This window comes from Heterodontus francisci, chromosome 9 (assembly GCF_036365525.1).
Source record: "Heterodontus francisci isolate sHetFra1 chromosome 9, sHetFra1.hap1, whole genome shotgun sequence".
NCBI classification, from domain to species: domain Eukaryota; kingdom Metazoa; phylum Chordata; class Chondrichthyes; order Heterodontiformes; family Heterodontidae; genus Heterodontus; species Heterodontus francisci.
In genome coordinates this window covers 62,294,460-62,318,207 of record NC_090379.1, presented here as the reverse complement: position 1 = coordinate 62,318,207, position 23,748 = coordinate 62,294,460, and the positions used below count along the sequence as shown (strand labels likewise).

Sequence of the window (23,748 nt, the reverse complement as noted above, 5' to 3'; positions counted from 1 at the left end):
TGCAACAGCTTGGCTAGGGGCACGGCTAATTCTGGAGCACAGTTCTTCAGTACCATTGCCAGAATGTTGTCAGGGCCCACAGACTTTGCAGTATCCAGTACTTCAGCCTCTTCTTGATATCACGTGGGGTGAATCGGATTGGTTGAAGACTGGCATCTTTGATTCTGAGGACCTCAGGAGGAGGTCGAGATGGATCATCCACCCGGCGCTTTTGGCTGAAGATGGATGCAAATTCTTCAGCCTTGTCTTTCGCACTAATGTGCTGGGCTTCCCCATCATTGAGTCACTGGCCTCCTCCTCCTGTTAGTTGTTTAATTGTCCACCATCATTCACGACTGGATGTGGCAGGACTACAGAGCTTAGATCTGATCCATTGATTGTGGGATCACTTAGCCATGTCTATTGCATGCTGCTTCCGTTGTTTGGCATGCAAGTAGTCCTATGTTGTAGCTTCACCAGGCTGACACCTCATATTTAGATATGCCTGGTGCTGCTCCTGGCATGCCCTCCTGCACTCTTCATTGAACTAGTGTTGGTTCCCAAGCTTGATGGTAATAGTAGAGTAGGGGTTACGCTGGGCCATGAGGTTACAGATTGTGGTTGAATACAATTCTGCTGCCTTATTAATGTTCTTGACCTGGTATAGAATTACAAAAATTGCAACGTGAGTATATTCCTCTAGGTCAAATTTGGAGATAGTGAATTTGACAGCATCATCACAATAACAAACAGCCCATGGGATATAGTAAACATTGGCAAGTATATCACAGTGGAGCAGAGGATTAAGTTTTTAAAAAGGCAACATTCTTCGAAAATACACAATTTAAAAATATAGTCACAAAGTAAAGGAGATGCATTGTCAATTGTATTTTTAAGTGCAGAATTTTTATTCAGTTTCAAACGATTGCACAATAATATAGTTATGAAAAGAATTATTATGGAAGTATGACTACTTTAATGTGTTGATTCATTATATTTGATATATAATAAACAAAATAATTCAAATACCGACATAATTCACTTCTGATATTGAATTGGGATTTTAATTCCAAAGAAACACATTCAAACTAGAAAACAGCTATTCATAATGGGTGCGGGTAATTTCAAGGATGATACATTCCCTGTATTTTGCTTTATATTGTGTAATTTTGTATTATATTTTGAACAAGTATAATTCTGAAATTTGTTCTTTACGAGGAGTTACCTTGTCACGTCACTTTCACTAAAAAAGATCAATCAATCAATCAGAGAATGTTTGTATATATCATCAGTGGTACGTCCATTCAGATTATACTGCCTATTGATTACCCTGGCGTACCTTCTTTCATGTCGTACCACTGAATTATGTATTGTGATTGGAGTGCTTCTGAGGAAGATTCCAGCATCTCAACTAGTCAGCCATTCATGCTTTTTATTGGAGCTTTACAGTCTGATGTCCCAGCTTCCTTTAGGAGCACTAATCCTCTGCCAAAACTTGTTACATACACCATGGTACCAGCAGGTGGGCAGAGAACATCTCTGATGCAGTCTGATCTGTCTGGCATCTCTCCGATGATTGTGGTTGTGTTTCTCCAAAAAGATCAGTCAAGTGATTCCCACTGGGAAACCTATTTGGAGACAATAATGGGACTGTTAGCAAAATAAAGATGCAGCACAGAACTTGGCAAATTATATAATAAAAACAAGAAATGCTGGAACCACTCAGCAGGTCTGGCAGCATCTGAGGAAAGAGAAGCATAGTTAACGTTTCGGGTCAGTGACCCTTCTTCGGAACTGACAAATATTAAAAATGTCACCGGTTATAAGCAAGTGAGGTGGGGCAAGAGATAACAAAGGAGAAGGTGTAGATTGGACAAGGCCACATAGCTGACCAAAAGGTCATGGATCAAAGGCAAACAATATGTTAATGGTGTGTTGAAACACACCATTAACATATTGTTTTCCTTTGCTCCATGACAACACCACCTTGGCAGTGGTTGAAGAGGACAGGGGAGGTTCTTGCCATGGGGTCGGCCAACGCCATCAGGGCACCCCTCCATCGGCCACCGAGTGCCCACTTAGGAGGGCTGCCCACTGAGCCTGCAGGGAAGCCGAGGGCTCATGTGCCATTGGTAAAATGCCAGCAGCGGTGGGAAGAAGTCCTTAATTGGCCACCTAAGTGGCACAATTGGCCTCTAGGTGGGAGGGCTGTCCTCCATCGTTCCCGCCGCTGTCAAATGCCATGGTGGCAGAAAGGCAATAGTTACACCACACCCCATTTTCCCTCACCATTTTTCAGCACACCCCCACCCACCGCCCCCCCCCCCCCACCTCCAAGCCTGCTTTTACAGGCCCCGTAAAATTCAGCCCCATGTGTGTAAATTGGGCCAACCCAATTCGAAAATATTCCTATCAACTATTTAGTTTGCAAATATGGTGGGATCAAGGGTTGTTTTTTTGAGGAGAAGAGTGATGACAGCACATTTGAAGGGGAGAGGGACAGTACCTGAAAATACAGAACTGTTATCAATATTGGCTAACATGGTGAGCAGGAGGGGAAGTTGAGTAGTCAGCAGTTTAATGGGAATAGGGTCAAGGGAGAAGGAAGTGGGTCTCATGGACAAGATGAGCTCAGAGGATGTGAGGGGAGATAGGAGAGAAACTGGAAATGATGTGAGTTCAGCGCAAGGGCATAGGGGAGCTTTAGAGAAAGTTTGGCTCAGTGGACTAGGAGAAGGGTTACGGACAGAGTTGAGAAAGAATTGAAATCCCAGTTCCATTCCCTTTACTGTCCTTAATCAGTGTGTTTTGGACAAGGAAGATGTGTATGTTTCTTAACCCCTGAGTGTGTGGCCAATTTGTATAATCAGCAGCATGCTTCTTGTGAGTTTAAATAAGGAGGATTATTTTAATTCACATGTTCACACTGAAAGTCTGATGCTACGTCATTCACTCACCACTCACGCACTCGAGAAAGAAAGCCGTTAAAGAGAACATTGTACTTTTACCAGTTACAAACAAAGGAATAGTTTGTAAGTCACGTGATTTGGTTTGTCCTGGGGAAAAGTCATGTGTTGCGGGTCCGGTGAAGAAGGCGTTTTCACTCCTGAAGTGTAGTTAGGTGGATTCAATAGCCGGAGTTGTATATCAAAGTTGTTGCAGGATTCTGTCGAAGAGGTGGATTTTCAGTAAGTCATGGTGTTGGTTGTTTGTTACCAGGAGGTCGGAAGGTCGGTTTTCTGTTCTGGTGGACTTGAAAAGGAACAAGCTTGGTGACCTTGACTTGTTACAGCCTCCAGTTCTTTTAAGGCATGGTGGTACTGCCTTGTTTGCTTTCTCTGCAGCTGCTGCTTGCTAATTGACCGGTCTCTGCCTGGTGCTTGGAGTAATAAGATCTGTTATCTGTGGGTAGTTTCGGTCATGTGACCACTCGATCAATACTTCTATTGCCCACCCAGAATGATTTGAAGTTCGAAACTATTGCTGCACAATGGGAAATGGATGGTGGCCATTGTACCTACTTGCGTTTTAACTGGTTTCTTTCAGCTCTCTTTGCTATGTTATGTTTTAGGAGACAGTGAGTCCAGGAGTCTATAGATTGTGAGTTTTGGGTAGGATCACAAATAATAGGAGCTGTGAATTCCATAAATGGTTTTGTCTTGGTATGCCCATTCAACGGAGGCACTCCACCCATGGTCATTCAATTGCAGAAGTTGCCTAGCCCTCGGCAGCCATCTTATGCAACCCTTTTAATGTCCATTGTGGTTCTTTTTTTAAAAAAAGGAAAATTCAGTTCCAGAATGTTCTATGCTGGACAAAGTCCTTGTTTAAAGTTTTGAATAGGACATGCCTTTACTGGGCATGACAATGGTCTTAATCGTAGAGACAAAGAAATCCATGAGCTCCTTGCACTTGCTGTTGGAGGTTAGGGTGGAAGAGATGGGAGAGGGTGTTGTGGACAGGTGGTAAGGGGTGTGGGTGGTTTGCAATGTTCACCTCCCAACTGACCGCAATTTTGTTTTGCTTAAAATGATGAGTTAGCCCCTGAGTGTTTTCAGGGTCAAATAAACATACAAATGACATGTTTTCGCATAGGTTAAACAAAAGATAACTATTTATTGAACAATATTCATTCCCCGAAATGTTCACAACCCCACTCATGTACACAGTCGCTCCCACATGCACTCTCAAGAGAAGATAGATAGAAGGTAAAAGGTAAGAGGTCAGTGTGGGAGGTATTCGTGGTTTACAGTTAACCTGTTGAATCTTCTATGTGGCACAGTCTCTTTTAAAGGTGCAGGCCTGGGTGTTTGTAGTCTTGAACTTGGCGAGGTGTTGTAGATTTCTCGTGGTTAAGATTTCAGATTGGAGGTGGTGGTCACTTTCAGATCTCTGTTGCAGCAAGTTGAAGTACAGAATTAGCAGCAAGGCTCCTTCCTTGCTTGGCTGGACTTCTTTCCACAGCCACTGGCTGAACTGCTTTTTGTGATGTTGGCTGGATCTCGCCTTCTGACACCAGAGCACTGTCTTTTAAGGTAAAAATTCAGCACATTAGCATTTCTGTTCGTTGACATGTGGCCTTCTCCCCTGGTGTGAGCACACTATGGGGTATGATGTGGAACACATGGCTATCTATGGAGGCCTGGGTAGGTACTATTTTGTTATGATGTGGCTACCTCACACCTTCCTTGTCTCAAGAAAATCATTCAATTCAGGATTGTCTCTTGATGGTTTCAGGATGGGTGTACTCAACACCTTTTAGACTGGAATATATCCTTTTGTCCTTTCGAGACAGTGATGCAGTTTTCGAATATACAGGCCAGGTCAGCTGACCTTCGGTGGTAACCTTTGCAGCACATTGTCCACTTTCTTTTAAAGGAAAAGTCAACGTCAAGTAGTCCACATTGAATAAAGTTCGTATCTTAAAAGTTAGAAATATGATATGTCTTTACTGGGCTTGACAGAGGGGTTTAAGAGGACAGTTTGCAGGATTGAAAAGAAGCTGGGTGTGGGGGGTGTGGGAGAGGTGTATCTTTGTATTCCAGGATGATCCTGAAATCATGCACAGTTTTGGCAGATGAAACTAAGACCCAAAAATGCTTTATGTGGTCCAGCCAGATCTTGTGGTGAATGGCTAAACTAGTTATCCACCATATCATTTCAAGTCTGTGTCCCTTGGATTTAAGGGAGTGGAGATGAGGGCCGTACGAGGGAGAATGGTCAGGGTGAGAGAGTAATGGTTTTTGTGAGGACTATGGTATTAAAGGTGAATGTGAGGCTGTGGTTAAACAAATCGACCTGCAGAAACGTTATGGCAATTCAATGTAAGGCTAGATAGTTGGAATTTTTGAAAATGCAATTGTAAGTTCATTGGGAGAGAATTTTTTTGAGGGGTGGAAACAGAAGGAAATAGAAGAAAGGGGCAGGGGGATGTGGATGGAGAGTGATATAAGGAAGTGATCAGAGATGGCCTTATCTGTGATTGATAGAATCAGAGGTGCAATGTGGGGTTGTGAAGTTGTAGCACATGAGGAGGTTAAAAAGAAGGAACAAGGTCTTTGTGATGGACAGGGTTTTGGAGTCAGAACCTCAGCTAAGGATGGAGTAGGATGCTAAGGTTTCCAACAACAACAACATGCATTTACATGACACCTTTAATGTAGTAATATGTCCCAAGGCACTTCACAGGGGTGTTATCAAACAAAGTTTGGCACAAGGCCATATAAGGAGATAATCGAACAAATGATCAAAAGCTTGGTCAACAACAAAGGTTTTAAGGAGCGGCTTAATGTAAGATAGAAAGGTAAAGAGGTGGGAAGGTTAAGGGAGAGAATTCCAGAGTTCAGCATCTAAACAGCTGAAGGGACAGCTGTCAGTGCTAGAGCAAATACAATCAGGATACATAAGAAGCGAGAATTGAATGAGGGCAGAGATCTTAAAGGGTTGTAGGGCTGGAAGAGGTTACAGATATATGATGGGCTGAGGCTATGAAGTGATTTGAAAACAAGGATAAGAATTTTAAAATTGATGCATTGCGAACACACGGGACTTGGTGTGAGTTAGGCTACGTCTCCAACTTTCTAAGCTCCCCTTCCCTTCTCCTCCAATCCCCTGCCCTTGTATAATTAGAATAAGAATTTGCAGTTAAACTATAAAAACCCGACACTGGGATTACCAGACCTGATCTTCCCGGAGGCGGAGAAACTCTGCGGTGGGTCCTCCGCCACTCTGTGGTGGGACCATGCTTTAAATATTGAAATTACCTGTTTGCATACATTTAAATTGAATTACTTGTGACCGAGATGCGGAAAGGGGGGATCCAACATCTGTAAAGTAGTTGGGGGGAGGGGGATGGGGAACGGGGTGAACTCTGCATTTTTAGTGTAAGTAGGGTTGCAGGGGTGAACCCTGCAATTTTAGTGTAGTGCAGGGGAACGGGACAAACATTTATTTTCAGTGTAGTGGGCGGGGGGGTCGCAACTCTGCATTCTCTGAACAGGGCTGGCAGCCCTTTAAAAATGGCGCCAGCGCCTGTGCAGAGACAGTTGACACCGTTCACGGCATTGCCAAGGCTGCCCACCACGTGACTGGGGAGGGCGGCTGCCCTGCCTATTCTAATGAGCCGCCGGGCTCAAGATTGTGGCAGTGAGGCGGGGCGGCATGGTAGTGCTCAGACATGCGTGCCGGACGCCATTTTGGAAAATAAAATCCAGCCCTAAATTATTGTTAAGATGATGCAATTGAAACAGAATGCAAGACGTTCATGAAACCATGAGGATGAAATCAACTGGGTGAGCATCACAGCTGAAACACACCCTGTTCTCACCTGATGTCCCACATATTGAGGCTGATTGTGACTGACATCTAGATATCCCAGCTGTCATTGAGTCATTACAGCACAGAAGGAGGCCATTCATCTATGCTGGCTCTATGTGGAGCAATCCAGTTAGTCCATTCCCCCACTCTATCCCCATAGCCCTCCAAGTTTAATTCCCTCAAGTTCTCATCCAATTTCCTTTTGAAATCATTGATTGTCTCTTCTTCCACCACCTCCATAGGCTGCGAGTTCCAGGTCATCACCACTCGATGCATAAAAAATTCTTTCTCACATCCCCCCTGTATCTCTTGCCCAAAACCTTAAAAAGCTTTTCTTTGCCTACCTTATTTAAACCTGTCATAATCTTTGCATCACAATCAGATCTCCCCATATCCTCCTTTGCTCCAAGGAAAACAACCCCAGCTTCTCCAACCCAGCCTTGTGGCTAAAATCCCTCATCCCTGGAACCATTCTGGTAAATCTCCTCTGCACTCTCACAAGAACCTTCACATCATTCCTATAGTGTGGTGATCATAACTGGATGCAGGACTCTAGTTGTGGCCTAAGCAGAGCTTTATATAAGTTCTGCTTAACTTCACTACTTTTGTACGCGACAGCTGAATTTTACTAACCCTCCGGCGTCGGGACTTGTGGCGGGGGGGTCTGGAAAATTCTCCCGGGCGAGGCCCGCCAAGACCTCCGATGCCGAGAAGATCCTGCCGCATTTAACTGGCAGCGGCGAGGCCTCGGTGCGGCTAAATATTAAAATGAATTCAAATAAATGCAAAATAACTCACCTTGAGCCGTTGGCCATCGCACGCGATATTCCAGCTGCTGGCCAGAACCCCCACGCCTTCGGAACTCTGTTTGAAGTTCCCGAGGCATGACAGTGGTGGGGAGGGGGGGGAGGAGTGAAAATTTCAGGGCTGGGGGGTTGGGGGGAGTGGGGAAACTGCTCTGATGGGGATGGTGGGAAGGGTTTGAGGGTCAAAGGTGTTGAAGTTGGGGGTGAAAGTTTGTAATTTTAACAATTGGTTTTCCAGGGGATGGGTTATTTTATTAATTGATAACTCAGTGGCGGGGAAATGGGTGGGGTTGTAAAGGGGATTGAAAGCATTTCTTAAATTTGATCAGTCATTTCTGAGCACTGGCACCTTTAAAAATTTGATTCTACTTGAAGGGCTTGAAGTCCATTAAAAATGTGCCGGCACCTGCGCATTGGCGCCAGATGCCATTGCCAGGGATGGTGCGGCTGCCCCCTCTATGTCATTGGGGGCGGTCGGTCTGCCCCCTCTATTTAAATGAGCTCCCGCATGAAATATTGCGGGTGCTCATGGACGGCGCATCCACGCCTGAAGATCGGCAACATCAGAGCGCATTACCCCGATTTACAGCCGTTCATAAATTTCAGCCCGATACCGCTATTTATGAAGCCCAAGATCCCATATGCTTTTCTAACTATACTCTCAATATGTCCTTTCACTTTCAAAGATCTATGAACATAAACCCCCAAGGACCCTTTGTCCCTGCATGCTCTTTAGAACTGTGCCACTAAGTCTATCTTGCCTCATCCTATCCCTTCTGCCAAAATGCATCACCTCACACTTCTCTGTATTATATTCCATCTGCCACATGTCTGCCCATTCTGCTAGCCTATCTATATCCTGTTGCAGTTGACTGATACCATCCTCACTATCTGCCACACCTCCAAGTTTGGCATCATTGGCAAATTTTGAAATTTTACACTGTCTTCCAATATCTAAGTCATTTATATATATATCAGAAAAAGTAGTGCTCCTAACACTGACCATTGGGAACACCACTGTCTGCCATCCTTCAGTCTGAAAAATAGCCATTTACCATGACTCACTGTTTTCTGTCCTTAAGCCAAATTTTTACCCAAGCTGACACTGACCTTCCTGTTCCATGAGCCTCAGTTTTGTTGACCAGCCTTTTATGTTGTTCTTTGTAAATGGCTTTCTTAAAATCCTTACAGACAACATCCACTGCATTCTCTTCATTAGCCTTCTCTGTTACTTCATCAAAAAATTCAATTACATTAGTCAAACACCATCTGCCTTTTACAAATCTATGCTCTCTCTCCTGAATTAACTCAAACTTCAAGTGCCTATTAGATTTTTTCCTGATGATTGTTTCTAAAATGTTACCCACCACTGATATTAAACTGACCGGCCTCTAGCTACTAGGAATGTCTTTATACCCTTTCTTGAATAAGGGTGCCACATTTATCACCTTTCAATCCTCTGGCACTTCCCCCATATCTAGGGAAGATTGGAAGATTATGGTAAGCCCTTCCACTATCTCCACACCCAGGTCCCTTAGCAACCTGGGATGCAAGCCATCTGGAACAGGCGACTTATCCACTCTAAGCATAGCCAGCCTTTCCAGTACATCCTGCCCATCAATTTTCACCCCAGCCATAACCTCTACCAGTTCTGCTTCTACTGATATTTTGGCAACATCCTCTTCCTTATAAAACACTGATAAAAATAAATAAAATAAAAAGTACTTTTTAAATATTCTAGCCTTGCCCTGCACCTCTAAACTGTGACTAACAAACTGACACTTCTTGTGAATTAATTAAATAGCTGATGGGAGCAGAGTTCAGGAGTATCCACCAGTAAAGAAATTTTGCACTTGGCTTAATTTTTCAAGCTCGTAAGTAGAATGGCGAGATTGTTATCCAACCTCATATATGCCCCCTGGATAGAGTTATATTGGTTCAGATTGTGCACCAGCAGTTTTTATCCAATGAAGTAAGAAGATTGTGCATAATAATGATATTAATAAAAACTAAGAATGTAAAAAGTGTGCATTCAAGAATTTTAAAGCAGGAAATCATAATCCAAATAAAACATTAATATATTAAAACCTGTCAGAGCTCACATTCTCAAACCAAGTAAATTTAGCTATCAATCATTCATGATAAAAACATAACATTGTGCATATGTATCTAATGACACTGTATTAATCCTGTATGTATGATGGACATCCTGAATTTGGGAGTATGATTGGCTAAATGTCCCTCTGTGTACTTGTAGCACAAATATAAATGGGTATTCATGTCAGCAAAAGCCATGTGTGGCTGTACTAATATACAATATCTCAGATAACAAATTAATGCAAGGGACATAGTATGAATAATTAAAACAGCTGCTGTGACTTATTCCTCATAGGATGCTAATGATCTGTTCTCATCAGCATTAAAAATTCATAATGGATGATGCAGTAAAAGCCTTGATTGAAATGTTCTTTGTTTTGTGCATTCTTCCCTTTATCATGATGCCAATGATATTGCAAATTCTCACTATCATAAAATCAAAGTGAATAGAAAGCCATTCGAATGCTAAATGGCACAGGGAAAATTCACTGCAGCAGATCCCACTTTTAATCTAGTGTGAATCTATTGTTCTATGTAGAATAACAGAGACTTGGGAGCAATTATGAAGCAGGCATCTAATCAAGTGATTTAGATGATATCATGATCATAAAGGCAAGTGGTTTGTAATTATCATCTGAACTTAAGATTAGCCTATTTCCTTAAAATTGTTTCACAGTGTTGTAATTTAAAACAGATGCTGAGCTTTTTGAAGACTGCATTAAATGAAAACTATGCAAAACAATGTAGGAATGTGTTGTGTCTTGTGAATAAAAAAAACACTCTCCTCAGTCTCTTTGAATTGTACTTCCAAACTCGCAACTGCCTCACCTTTGGCCCACTATTCGTCATGATGCACACTACTCCAGGATTATCCCTGAGAGCACAGATAAACCCATCTTCTTTTCTCCATTACAAATCATCTCCTTAAAGAACCCTCCCCACCCTGAAGACTGAAGCCAACGTCTTCAGACCCCAACACGAACCTTGTATACTTGCCACTAACTCCTTTCCCCTCCTCCATCGAACCAGACTGCCCTAGTTCTTAACTCGCATCATTCTCCAGTTTTCTCTCCTATCTCTCCTCATACCCTCTCCAAACTCATTTTGTCCATGAGACCCACTTCCTGCTTCCTCAACCCTATTCCCACCAAACATCTTGGCTCTTATGTTAACAGCTCCCTCTCCTGAGATACTTCCGCCCCCTTTTCAAAGCTGCTGTCATCACCCCTCTCCTGAAAAAAAGTCCCTTGACCAATTTATCTTTGAAAGCTACCATCCCATCTCCAACCTCCCTTTCTGTGCTGCCACCTCACTTACCTGATAGTAGCGTTGGGCTGAGTGGGCTCTGCACTGCTACTTGCCTCTGTGCTCAGCAGGGAGCTGAGCAGCATTGTGCTGATTGCAGCCAGCCTTCTGTTCTTAAAGGAAGTCTGTCCCTCTTAAAGGGAAGCTGTGCTGAATTACAGGAGGCTTCTGCTGAATACTATTGCTGCAATTCTAAACAAGGAAAATGGAACATCAGGGCAGAGAGAGGGTTCAAGGGTCATGGATGCAGCAATGGAGGCATTAGTGGTGGAGGTGGATTGGAGGAGCAATGCCATGGTTCTACAGGGAGGCAGGAGGCCCTCGAGGAGCTGTTCAATTTCTCCATAACTGCAAAATGGATGGAAGTGCCTTTAAATAACGCTAGTGCTGAGCCCCTCTGGGTGTCACATCAGCTAGTAAAGACTCATTTATGTTGCACAAGACAACATAAAGAACTCATTATATGATGGCAGCGGTGGGATACGAACCCACGCCCCTGAACAACATAAACAACTCATTACAGATTCCTTATTGGGGGGTAAGGCTTCATGAATGCTTGTTGTCCTCCAGCACCAAATGGCTATTATGTATTTGTGATCCTTGACGGTGAAGGTTGCAGGCTATTCACCTATGGGGGTGGAGGGTGGGGGGGTGTGGTTGCAGGGGGTGGGGTATCAGCTGCTTCTGTTGCATGCTGGGGACATCCGCCTGAGCACCCTGCTCAATATGGCATGCTCGAAGTGACTGGCGGCATAGTGTGCACCCCAGGAGGGTGATCAGCTTCTGTGGCACCATCTGAATTTTGCACCCGTAACCTCTGTGGCTGCCATTACTCTGTGGTATAGCACCTGACTTATACATCCACACCAGCGTGGCTTGAGGGGAAAAGTACAAATAATTTAGAAACTTCCTTAGTGATACTCATGAACCATGAGACATGTGAACTATTTCTAGGAATAAAAACAAAACAAGTGGAAAGAATCCATTTGCATAAAGACCACACACAGTATATGAAAGAAAATAACAGAAATAAAGAACAGATGCTCCTGATGACTCAGCAGGTCTACACAGTAGATATTTAAGCCACCACACTTGGAGGTTCCCAGGTTAAACCCCTAGTTTCTGTTGAGTTAACTGATACCAGTTGGAGTAGCTGTACTTTCAGCTGCCTAGGCCCTAAGCTCAGTACTTGCCCCCCTAAACCTCTCTGCCTCATTATCCTCCTTTAATATGTTCCTTGAGACTTCCCTTTTTGACCAAACATTTGGTCATCTGACCTGATATCTCCTTATGTAGCTTGGGGCCAAATTTTGTTTGAGAACACTCCTGTGAACCACCTTGGGACATTTTACTATGTTAAAAGTGCTATGTAAATGCAAGTTGTTGTTGTGGCCATAAAAGCTTTACAATTGTCTTGGTTAAGGGGATGAAAATCAGCCACGGTTTCCATTCCTGATCACTATCCAGCAAACCCTTGCCAAAGTACTTGTTTATGGACATCGGGTAAGGACAGAAACAAGCCCAGCTGTGATACCCACCACCCCCATGGGTGACTAGCCTGCAACCTTCACCGTCAAGGATCACAAATTAATAATAGCCATTTGGTGCTGGAGGACAACAAGCATTCATGATACCATACCCCCAACAAGGATTCTGTAATGAGCTATTTATGTTGTTCGGGGGCGTGGGTTCGTATCCCACTGTTGCCACCATATAATGAGTTCTTTATATTGTCTTGTGCAACATAGATGAGTTGCGTGGAGTCCAGTTGGTTGCAGATCACAAACAGGTTTATTAACATTAAACTATTATATACAGTACAGAACAAACTATTTACAGAACCTTCATCTGGGCGTTACAGTTGCAGAGTGACGCTGGCCTGTAGTCACATGACTGCATCCTGGTATAGAGGTCATTAGCATGGAACTAACATCTTAAAGGGACATCACTTTTAAAGGCAATCATACAACAGAATCAACACCTGTTGGAGAAGATGGGGGAAAACTGTGAGTAAAAAAAACCTCATGCCATTTTACAAATTTTGCAACTTTGAGGTATAATTATCAGTCGATAAAAAATAATTTTAATGTTGTTTTGGGCTTATGTAAGGCTTGCACTGAAACTTCACAATAAAAGAACTGCTTCGTTTCTGCAACAAATAGGTTTATGTAAAACTTTTACTAAGGAGCCATCATCGTGTTGCATGGAAATGAATTTACACTGGATTACATGTCAAATTCAAACTTTCAGCGTGTTATATATTGTTATACTATCTGCAAAATGCTAGGAATTAATTGTCATGTGCAAGTGTTCCGGGGGGGCCACATTCTTGGCTGTACTGGAGAGTCATGTGACGTGCAACAGGACATCAGCCTGGGGCAGTCCTATATCAGGTAGCATGGAAGTTGAATGATTAAACAAAGAGCTCCAGCCTTTTCAAGTCTAAAGTGTGATTATTTCCAACATATGGGAACCAGAAAACCAGGAGACAAAATAAGCCTAAGTTAATAAATTATAAAAAACTCTCAAACTACAAAAGTTATAATAAGTCATTGTTGTGTGACTGATTGCACCACTCCACATCTTTCGTATAAAACGTACAGGGAGACAGATTATTATAGTGACGCCAAACCTTTTAAATCAATTGGTTTTAATCAGTCTTCTTAAATATGCATAGAAGGTACAGTATGACCAGCAGTGAGATATCATATTACGTAAATGAGGCTGACTGGATAATTGATGAAAGACAAAATCATGAGTCAGTTATGGTTAGGCTCCTGAGTGGAGATATTTATCATATCTCACCATTGGGCATGACATATCAGATCCTCAACACTATAAGCCCATTTCCAACTTGAAGATAAATTGTTTAAATATATTTGTAGGAGTCTTCTGGCCAATTCCCTATCATTGTGAAATATTATTGAAAATAGAATTTTTCTTTGCAATGGTACCTCTTGTTACAGTCTCTGAAGTAAAGTACAGTAGACTCCTTCATAAAGTTCTCCAACATAACACGGCTTTTATATGCTTCCCAAAGGAAGCTTTATAAATGGGTTCTATTGTGTCTTCAGTCACTGCAATATAACATTTGTAAGGAATTATTGAACTACTTTAAGGCATGAGCACATACTTTTCATCTTAATTGACATTAACTTAAAAGCAATGCAACACTAGAGCACAATATCACTATTAGGCAGCACTGTTGAAGTCATGTGATGGCTCAAATTATAAAGCGCCTCTATTGTTTGGTTTCAATTTGTTAATACCAGTTGAAGAGTAAATGAAAATGCAGTTCCTAGATGATTATATCTCTTTTAATGTGGGGTTTTACTTCTCACCAAAAATATTTTATTGTGTGTATTTGACTGCTGTCTGACACAAAACAGGAATTTGATACATCATGTAATCTGCCAATATGGAGCTCTGGTTTTCCTTCCCTAAACCTCTCTGCCTCCCTATCTCTCTCTTCTTTAAGACGCTCCTTAAAACCTATCTCTTGGACCAAATCTTTTGTCACCTGTCCCCAATTTTTCCTTACGGGGCTCGGTATCAAATTTTGTTTGGTAATCACTCCTGTGACCCTGTGAAGTGCCTTGGGACATTTTACTATGTTAAAGCCACTATATTAGCACAAGTTATTGTTGTTATGTATCCATTTTCTGTCTGCATGCACTTTCTGTCAACTTTACACATTATCAATTCTTATGTCAATATTTATAATGGAAACTTACCTATATAAACTTGTCATCCTGTCATTATACCCTTCCGCCAGTGGAGATTGGGGGTTGAATTATGTGCGTACTGATCCAAATATTCTCTGGAGGCAGTGAGAGAGAAAATGAGAGCAATATCTTTTTAATTAGGTGGCAAGATCCACAAAAAAGTGACAAAGAATATTGTCTAGCATCACAACCCCTCTACCTAGCTTCAGTACCAGTCAGTGCCAATAAGGAGGTAAAAACACCTTTGTTGTCGTTGTTGAAATGTGCACCAGAAAAAAGATTTAAAATCATCAGAATAGGAGTAAACAGGATTTTCATTGTTGCAATGAGGCAAATATTTAAGTAGTGTACATACAGATTGCACACAAAGTCTTCCAATGATACCACAAATTCATTTTTTGAAAGAGTAAAAGAAGCTTTTCTGAGGTTTTAGAAAAACCATTCACACGTTTAAGAGAAACAGCCATCAACCCAAATCCACTCTTCCTCACCATGAACTTTATTACATTGCAGATGTTCATCTGGAAAATGGATTGTGTTACAGAAAGGATGTGAGTCTGGTCAAAATGTCTGGCTGGTTACTGTACATCAAGGGAAGCTCTGTCTGCAGTAGAATGGTCTTGAGGCAGCAGTTGTATATTTAAAGTGTGGAGCTGACTGTGAATGAGAAACTAATGACCCAGTGTGTGATTTATAGACCCACAAACTGACTTATATTTCATGCAGTAAGTAAAAAGCAGGTAGACTTGCTACTGTGACTAAAAACATCACACAATAGCAACTCAACAGCCAGTTCAACATTCAATTTCTACTGACAGTCTGACATGAGAAAGAAACGCAGTATACTCAGGCCTAAAAAAAAGTTTCTCCGTTTTGAGACTTCTCACTATCAAAAACTGACACTTGACTGGGAACATGGGCATTCTGTGCCATTGACATTTCCACAAGGAGAGAGTTATAAAAACCTCAATCAGGAGGCTCAGTCTCCTAACTTGCCATTGAAATGATCTCAGATAAAAGAAAAACATTTTAAAAAGACTCATCAAAAAGTAAATTTAAGAAAATGGGAAAAAAGAGCAGGAATGGATGGGTGCTTAAAGAGCAATGAAAAAGAAAAATCACCCACCAGGAAGTAAACAGAGCCACATCCATTTCTTTGCACTCAAAATACCAGCTCTTCATCTGTACTTATGTCACTGCTGAAATTTCAACAAAAACACAAGGACTAATGGCAAGAAGTGAGAATTGGCGAGCCAGACAAGGTCGTATTTTACTTCCCATCAAATTAAATCCCCACGAGTGGCAGGCTGAGAATTGGCACAATTAATCTGATGCAGGTGTTTCACACAAAGGATAATGGAAATCTGGCACTCTCTCCCCCAAATAGTTGTGGATGCTGGGTCAGTTGAAATTTTCAAGACTGCGATCATAGATATTTGTTAGGTAATGGTATTGAGGGATCTGGAACAAAGATGGGCCAATGGAGTTGGGGTACAGATAAGCCAATTGTATGGAATGACCTACTCCTTTTCCTATGACAGAAAACGGGATTTAAACTCATAACAGTGAGCTGCATGACTGCAATACTTGGACATGATGAAAAATACTTATAAACTTGCATATCTATCGATAATATATTGAAATTCTTGAGCTTTGTTCTCGTGATGGCTCTTTCCAACTGTCACAAATTAGTAATAATTTTGTAAAATTAGGTAATAGAGGTGACATTTGAAGTGTAGCAGTAATGTTTGCTCCAACAAAGTACTGGATGCAATTGAGGAAATTACATTTATTTAAGTGCTAGAATCTTAAGATCAAAAACAAAGCATATACCAATTTCAACAAATGCTGCAATATCTTTATCACTTAAAACATGACGTAATTTTCACAAAATACATTTGCACTAAAAAGCCTTCAAGGTGGCCAAGATAGGGGTCTTAAGCTGCAATGCTGGTTTCACCTGCATTTAACTCAAGATGCCATCTTGGTAAAGGAGTTGAAGCCTGTGCCAGGAATGGCCAGCTGGAGGCTCATTAAATGGCTGATTGCCACTGAAAATGCCTGGCGTGATCATTAAAAAGGTTGCACGGCATTTTGGTGAATAGCGTTTCAACTTACAGCCTCTCCTAACCGTGACTAGCTGTTTGGGAGTAAACATGGTGTTGCTGTCGATTTCAAGTGCTACTTAAAGGGATACTCACCATTTCATGCTCATTGCTGCTGCAGCTGTGAAGAGGACCTCTGAAACACATCAAGAGACTTTCTGGAACACTTTGTCAAGACTTCACTAACATTCACACATTTATTCCAGAAATGTTTTGAGAATTTTACCTGAAAGAGTCAGTGCTGTGGTATTCCACATTATAGGAGTCATCAGGAGAAAGGGACTGCCTGGCCATGGGCATCTTGCTAGAGGTCCCTGTCATACTAGACCCCCACCTGCCAGAAATGAGGCATATTAACTTCATTATATGGACATTAAGTTTCAAACTGTTGCTGAAGTGAAGAGAGGACTTGTTTAAAAAATCACCAGGCTCTTGGCTGGAAAAACATTTTTGCATACCAACAGCCAATGCTTTGAACGACAAAGGGGCTCCAATTTAACCCACAATGGACTTTGAGCACCAGGTATTGTGTATAAGAAGAGACATTCCAGGGTCAGCTAAGACCAGAGAATCCACAGACAGATGCGGTCAGACCAGCTAGTCACATGGCTAACCTGCTTGGCAACCTGGGTTTTTCTGAATTCTAGAAACAGTTTTCACTCGTAGTGTCTGTTTGCTCCTGGACTGAAAAGACCTCTCCTGGTTGGCTCGCCACAGCCTCTCCTGTCTGCTCCCATCTCTTTCTCATGGAACTCCAAACCCACTGAAGACACATGAACTCCAAGAGAGAAAAGTCTCCTACAGCGAACAAGGTTTAAGAAGAATACTGGAGCCCAATGCAAAGCACGAGCTACCTACAATCAAGAACTCTACAGTGAGCTTAAAGATCTGTAACAAAAACCCTCTTCGGAGATTGCCTCAAACTTTTCCACTTTATTTCTTCTGCTCTGTTTTCTCTCTATTTGTCTGTGTGTATTGCGTATGCATGCTAGCGTGGGTATGTCATACATCCATAGGTGTTAATCAAATTAGATTTTAAGTTTAATAAATTTCAATCTTTCTTCTTTAAACTAAGAAAACGTGTTTGTGCTGGATTCTTTGCCTTATAATTGGAAAGCAGTGAACAAGGATTCACCAAGGGGAAGATAAAAACATGGTGTGTTTAAATTAAACCCTGTTATGGTAAGACCAGGTGAAGGCTGAGAGGGAACCCTAGACCCCTTTCTTACCTGGTCGTAACAGTCCCCCTAAGTCTGGTTGTAGAGTAGGAGGAGGTGATGAGATCAGGCAGAGCAGCACCAGCTGCTGCAGGGGAAAGGGTCAAGGGGGACAGGAGAGCGAATTGTCTTTCCTGCACAGATACAGGACATCCCTTCTCCTCTGGAGCTCCTATGCCACATTCGAGAACTAGTGCACCCTTTCCTTCAGTCTCTGATTCATCCAATGTACCTCTGTGTGCCAGCCAGCACACTCTACACTTTCAGTGGAAATGGGTGCAAGAAGGCCACATATACTGCTCCATAAAATTGTGTCTAATCAGCAGGTGAGTGCTAAACCTGCAAATTTCTGGTTTAGCACCTCGAGGCAAGTTCAAATTAGGACCAAAATTGTGTGCTAAATCTGGTCCTTCAAACAGGCAGGCCCAATTAGCACTGCATTCATTTCGCACATGTTTCACCCTTTGGCCAAAATAACCCCCCAAAATCTATACTGCTACATTTGGATGAACTACAACAGATAGCTGTTGATACAGTGTTTTTGGTAATTTACATTTTTATGACATCCTTTTTCGTACACAATCTTGTAGTAAAACCTGTGAACCTTGTTCTACTGAAATACAAAACTACCCAACCAGATCATATTCTGACTGTAATATTGTATTTATTGCTCTGATAATTTTCATACTGATACAAAATGCCTTCATTTGTCATTAGTTCAAAAATATTTTATACAGTCTTTATACAGGACCTCTGTATCTAATCTATATCCTTAAAATGTTCTGTGTTCCTCATGATAAGAGATGCCAGTGTTGGAGAATGCATAATTTCTACAAATTTCATCACCATTTCCATACTGAGCAATCTCAGATCAGATGTAACACAGCTAGATGTGCCTTAATCCCACTGTCAGAAATGTGCCTACTACTGCACCAGTGTAAATTTTTCACCATTCCCACAACAACGATCCATTTAACCTCTCTGAGTGAGATCATCAATTTGGTGCCACAGTCATATTCTGTGGTCCCATTTCCACCAGAACCTTTGTTGAGACTGGTTAAACTCATTGCACAGAGGGGCTTTGCAGTTAACAGACAAAGCAGACTTTCATCCCATTATTCTAGGCTACGTTTGAACCCAGGATTCTGATACACTGACCCACTGCATCACTATGGCCCTGAGTATTTATTATATACAATTTTCCTACAAATATAATTGAGCATATATAATGCTGTCAATGCATTTCTGAAGTTGCACATAAGCAGACAATTATTTTGGGATCATAAGGATCATGTTCAAGACTGAAGTGAACAAAAAACAGGCAGCCTCTGGAACAGAACAAGATGGAAACTGATATTTAGGAACCACACGCAAAAGAGGCAGAAGGAGGTGCCAAAACCTTTGTGTTCTACAATGAACTACAGGGATCATGACATTGACTTCAATTACATTGAATTGGAAAATGAACAAGATACTACTGTTTCTTGATTTGTGATTTATATGTGTCATCAATAATGCTCAGCAAGTCTTTTACAGCAATTAAACACAGACTTAAATACATTAAAATGGGAATGAAACTGTCTATGCCAGGTTCTATTGAGCTCAGATTCCCATTTTAATTTTCCTCTGTGCACAAGCAAAATTATAAATGCATTCATGATTTGCTATACTTAGTGCAGACTTCCACTTTATTTTTAAGGTATTGGTTACATTTTCAGACTCCTGGCCCTTCACAAATAGTATTAATTTTGTGGATACAATGGGGGTGAAATTCAACTTTGGCAAGTTTGCAAAATGGGTGGTAAAGGTTTAGCTACCCATTAGATGCCCTGTTCATTTTCTCTTTCTATTGACTTCAGTGAAAATGATAATCAAATAGTGTGGCTTGTAGGCTGCCCCATGTAACCACCTGCTTTGTGCCCCTGCTGAAGTAGAATTTTATCTCCTAAATTCTTGAAGAAAAAAATGCCAATTTGGTGATATAATACCAGTTATACATCTCCAAATGCATAGCCTTCTTTTAGTTGTCCTGTAAACACTTTTGCACTGATGAAAGAATGCTCTGCTTGTGACCTGTTGAGTGCCACATCACAGGAAATTGACTATATCTATCATATAAAATTAATGATTGGTCTCAAAATTCTAATTCTAATGGTAGATATTCTGTGTGTCTGTGTGTATTTCAGAATACACAGAATAAACACATTTCAACAAAAAAGAAACATTCCAAGTGTGGGACCCGCCATCCGTGGTTAATTAAAAAAGTTAGAGATAGTATCAAACTTAAATAAAAAGCCTATAATTTTGCAAAGATGGGAAGCAGGACAAAAGATTGGACAGAATATAAAAAACAGCAAAGAATGACTAAAATCGTGATAAGGAAGGTAAAATTACAGTACAAGAGAAAGCTAGCTAGAAATATAAATTCAGATAGTAAGAGTTTCTATAGATATTTTAAAAAGAAAAGAGTTAACAATGTGAGCAGTGTTCCGATGAAGGGTCACTGACCCGAAACGTTAACTCTGCTTCTCTTTCCACAGATGCTGCCAGACCTGCTGAGTGATTCCAGCATTTCTTGTTTTTATTTCAGATTTCCAGCATCCGCAGTATTTTGCTTTTATTTTAACAATGTGAGCGTTTGGTCCTATAAAAAGTGAGTCTGGGGAATTAATAATGGATAATAAGGAGATGGCAGATGAATTGAACAGATATTTTGCATCGGTCTTCACTATTGAAGAGACAAATAACATCCCAATATGAGCTGTAAGCCAGGAAATAGAAGGGAGGGAGGAACTCAAGAAAATGACAATCACCAGGGAAGTGGTACTGAGCTGCAGGCTGACAAGTCCCTGGGTCCTGATGGACTTCATCCTAGGGTGTTAAAAGAAGTGGCTAGTGAGATAGTTGATGCATTAGCTTTAATTTTCCAAAATTCCCTAGATTCGGGGAAGGTTCCTTCAGATTGGAAAATAGTGAATGTAACTCCTTTATTCAAAAAGGGAGGGAGACAGAAAGCAGGAAACTAGGCCAGTTAGCTTCACATCTGTCCTAGGGAAAATGTTAGAAGCTATTATTAAAGATGTTATAGCAGGGCATTTAGAAAAATTCAAGGTAATCAGGCAGAGTTAACTTGGTTTTGTGAAAGGGAAATCATGTTTATCAGTGCGAAAGATAAGGCTGAAGCATTTGCAACAATCTTCAGCCAGAAGTGCCGAGTTGATGATTCATCTCAGCCTCCTCCTGAAGTCCCCAGCATCACAAATGCCAGACTGCAGCCAATTCGATATCAAGAAACGACTGAAGGCACTGGATACTGTAAAAGCTATGGGCCCTGACAATATTCTGGCAATAATACTGAAGAACTGTGCTCCAGAACTTGCCACGCCCCTAGCCAAGCTATTCCAGTACAGCTACAACACTGGCATTTACCCGACAATGTGGAAAATTGCCCAGGTATGTCCTGTACACAAAAAGCAGGACAAGTCCAACCCAGCCAATTACCGCCCCATCAGTCTACTCTCAATCATCAGTAAAGTGATGGAAGGTGTCATCAACAGTGCGATCAAGCGGCACTTGCTCAGCAATAACATGCTCAGTGACACTGGGTTCCAACAGGACCACTCCAGACCTCATTACAGCCTTGGTTCAAACATGAACAAAAGTGCTGAATTCAAGAAATGAGGTGAGTGTGACTGCCTTTGACATCAAGGCAGCACTTGGCTGAGTATGGCATCAAGGAGCCCAAGCAAAACTGAAGTCAATGGGAATCGGGGGGAAAACTCCATTGGTTGGAGTTATACCTAGCGCAAAGGAAGATGGTCGTGGATTTTGGAGGTCAATCATCTCAGCTCCAGGACATTAGTGCAGGAATTCCTCAGGGTAGTGTCCTCGGCCCCACCATCTTCAGCTGCTTCATCAATGAGCTTCCTTCAATCATAAGGTCAGAAGTGGGGATGTTCGCTGACAATTGTACAGCGTTCAGCAGCATTCGCGACTCCTCAGATACTGAAGTAGTCCGTGTATTCTTGCTCCTCTCTGCACATGTTTAGAAATGGCATGTGTTCTCAAATGTTTAACTTCCCTATTGTTCTGCAAGTATCTCCTCACCAGAATCCATGAACATATAGCAATGTAATTTAATCGCGATCTTCACCAGAAATTGTTTAAAGCATGCATCAGTGTGCCCATAGTTAAAACGATCCCAAACTGAACCTCCTGACTCAGTTTGAGGTTCCTCACATGGAATGGACCCCACGATGACCCCCCCCAAGACAAAAGAAGACAAACTTATCGAAGGAAAGACCCCTTCACTGTCTGATTCCCTGCTATTTAAGCTCAGCCATGCATGCTATGGTCAGTATTCTCAGGCACTTGGCAGCCAAACCACAGATCCTTAAAGCAACCGCTGGAGGCTGCCTCCAGAAAGGAATTTTTTTCTAAATTAAAAAATTAAATTCACGGGCCATTGAGGGCCGCCACTCATCCCCCTCTCAATTGCCTTCTCTCTACCTCCCCTGCTTACCAACTGGGTCAGGGTCCAGGCTGACTAATCTTTGTTGTTCCCTGGACTGGTAAGCTGTATCTGGAGCCGCAACTGGTACCCACAGCTCAACAGGACCAATTTCTCGTGATTCTGCCACTGGCCGCATTAGGAGCATGCGCAACCCAATTTAAGCTGATTAAATTTCTATTCTTTTATATCTTGGAGCAGGAAGTAGAGTCATAGAGTTGTACAGCATAGAAACAGGCCCTTCAGCCCACTGCGTCCATGCTGACCATAATGCCTATCTATACTAATCCCACCTGCCTGCATTAATTCCATATCCCTCTATGCCTTGCTTATTCAAGTACCTGTCCAGATGCCTCTTAAATGTTGCTACTGTTCCTGCCTCCACCACCTTCTCTGGCAGCTCATTCCAGATGCCCACTATTCTTTATGTGAAAAATTTACCACTTTGATCCCCTTTAAACCTCCTCCCCCTCACCTTAAATCTATGTCCTCTAGTTTTAGTCACCCTTACCATGGGAAACAGACTCTGGTTATCTACCCTATCTATGCCTCTCATAATTTTATATATCTCTATCATGTCCCCTCTCAGCCTCCTTCTCTCCAGGGAAAACAGACCCAGCCTATCCAATCTCTCTTTATAACTCAAGCCCTCCAAACCAGGCAACATCCTTGTGAATCTTTTCTGCACCCTCTCTAGCTTAATCACATCTTTCCTGTAGTGCGGCAACCAGAACTGCACACAGTACTCCAAATGCGGCCTAACCAACATTATGTACAACTGTAACATGACGTCCAAAATCTTGTACTCAATGCCTCGGCCGATGTAGGCAAGCATGCCATACGCCTTCTTCACCACCCTGTCTACCTGTGTTGTCACTTTCAGGGAACTATGTACTTGCACCCCAAGGTCTCTCTGCTCAAGAACACTCACCAGGGCCCTGCCATTCACTGTATATGTCCTGCCCTGTTTTAACTTCCCAAAATGCATCACTTCACACTTGTCTGCGTTAAATTCTATTTGCCACTCCCTTGCCCACTTTCCCAGTTTATCTATATCCTGTTGTAATCTTAGACAACCTTCTTCACTGTCCACTATACCACCAATTTTGGTGTCATCTGCAAACTTACTAATCATGCCCCTTACATTCATATCCAAGTCATTAATATATATGACAAACAACAGAGGGC

At 41.9% G+C, this 23,748-nt stretch overlaps 1 long non-coding RNA gene across 3 annotated transcripts in view; it reads right to left on the bottom strand.

Moving 5' to 3' along the window:
- Positions 1-895: 895 nt before the first annotated feature.
- LOC137373821 (uncharacterized) overlaps positions 896-23,748 on the bottom strand; it is an 82,669-nt gene continuing 59,816 nt past the window's right edge. The window contains exons 2-7 of one of the 3 annotated variants that reach the window (XR_010975710.1): positions 17,060-17,167; positions 16,930-16,969; positions 14,738-14,823; positions 13,958-14,080; positions 12,846-12,984; positions 896-1,607 (exon numbers count right to left, since the gene is read on the bottom strand). This is a non-coding gene — a long non-coding RNA (uncharacterized lncRNA). The remainder of the gene's footprint in view (positions 1,608-12,845; positions 12,985-13,957; positions 14,081-14,737; positions 14,824-16,929; positions 16,970-17,059; positions 17,168-23,748) is intronic. The other 2 variants (XR_010975708.1, XR_010975709.1) reach the window with 2 other exon arrangements.